Genomic DNA, 1,744 nt, shown 5'->3' with positions numbered 1-1,744 from the left:
CTACAAGAAATGGGAGACTAAAAAGTCCTTCAATGCCCAGGAGCCCCACAAGAACTCATTTGGTTTCAGTCTCAGGCGGAAATGAAGAATATATTATTGGAAACTGTTATACAGTGGCAAAAAACTTAGCCAAATTGTGTTAAAGTTCTAGTGTTTTGTGGAAAGTAGAACTTACAAGCAATGAAACTGGATATTTAGCTGAAGCTATTACTAAGCAAAGTGTTAAGGAGTGACCTGGACCTTCCTATCAGCTTTAGTATGATGAAACACATTTTCACATATTGAAGTGAAGTCATTCTGGGGAAGTCATTCTGACTTATACATAAGTTAACTTGAATTTTTTTTTTCTTACCAAATTAGACAAGGAATTTTTATGCTTATACCAAACGAGTCATCCAAAATTATATAATATGATGATGTTTTAAGACTTACAAAATAATTTTTGGTACTGTCAACACAATTCAATAGGAAATGTGAAAACACACCATATCTGACTAGGTCAAACATCTGGTATTTTGGTAAAGTGCCCACATTGAAAGCAGTTTGAAAAGCAGCCCCTGTTTTTCTAAAGTAAAGTGCATGCGTGATAAGTTGCTTCAGTCACGTCCAACCGTTTGCCACCCTATGGGCTGTGGCCTGCCAGGCTCCTCTGTCCATGGAATTCTCCAGGGAAGAATTCTGGAGTGTGTTGTAATGCCCTTCTCCAGGAGATCTTCCTAACCCAGCGACAAAACCCTTATGTCTCCTGCATTGGCTGGCAGGTTCTTTACCACTAGTGCTACCTGAGAAGCCCAGAGAAAAGTAGTGACAGGGAATAACTCATCATACTCTTTGACTATTACACTGCTTTCGTACAAATTCGGGAGAATGAGACCCCGAACACAACTTATTTCACATTAGTGAACAAATCTAAAATTTTACTAAAGTTTTGACTTTTGGCCAGAAGATAAACTGTCTAACCTCTTAAACTCTAATTCTAAAAATGGCTCTATGACTTGTCTTTAAGTTTTAAAAAAAATGTATGACAAGTATGAAGTACACTTGTATTTATGTCTGAATTAAGAAACGAATGATAAACTGCTTAGCACAGGGCGCTCTCCTCAAAGCTTTGTGGTGACCTAGATGGAAGGGAACTATGATGTGAACGTCCTTATGGCAGCACTTCAGACCAAAGGCTATGAAGCTGTTTGGTGGGACAAGCGCAGGGATGTTGATGCCATTGCTCTCACAAACATTACGGGCTTCATCATGAACCTGCCCTCCAGCCTGTGCTGGGGTCCCCTGAAGCTGCCACTCAAAAGGCAGCACTGGATCTGTGTTCGAGAGGTGGGAGGTGCCTACTACAACCTCGACTCCAAACTGAAGATGCCCGAATGGATTGGAGGCAAGAGCGAGCTCAGGAAGTTTCTAAAACATCATTTGCGAGGAAAGAACTGTGAATTCCTGCTGGTGGTACCAGAAGAGGTGGAGGCCCATCAGAGTTGGAGGGCTGACGTGTGATGCAGTCCTACCCAGCCTCCCGGCACCTCAGCCCCCTGAAATCCTCTGTGCTGTGGCCTCTTCCGTGGGTCTGCCCTCGCCACTTCCCCAAACATCTCATCGGGTTTTTTTTCTCCTCCGGTTTGACAGTGCAATAGGACAGACACGTGGACTGTTAGAAGAACCAACCAGCATTACTCGCTCCTGGAAAAGGAAAGCAGGAGCTCTGTGTGCTTAGGGCGAGCTGTGGAGACCTTGGTTTTAT

The 1,744-nt window shown here is 43.2% G+C and overlaps 1 pseudogene; it reads left to right on the top strand.

The window, feature by feature from the left end:
* Window positions 1-1,122: 1,122 nt before the first annotated feature.
* LOC781671 (josephin-1-like pseudogene) lies at window positions 1,123-1,530 on the top strand (annotated as a pseudogene).
* The last annotated feature ends 214 nt before the right edge of the window (window positions 1,531-1,744 follow it).

The sequence above is a fragment of the Bos taurus genome, chromosome 6 (assembly GCF_002263795.3).
Source record: "Bos taurus isolate L1 Dominette 01449 registration number 42190680 breed Hereford chromosome 6, ARS-UCD2.0, whole genome shotgun sequence".
NCBI classification, from domain to species: domain Eukaryota; kingdom Metazoa; phylum Chordata; class Mammalia; order Artiodactyla; family Bovidae; genus Bos; species Bos taurus.
This window is presented reverse-complemented; position numbering and strand designations above follow the sequence as displayed.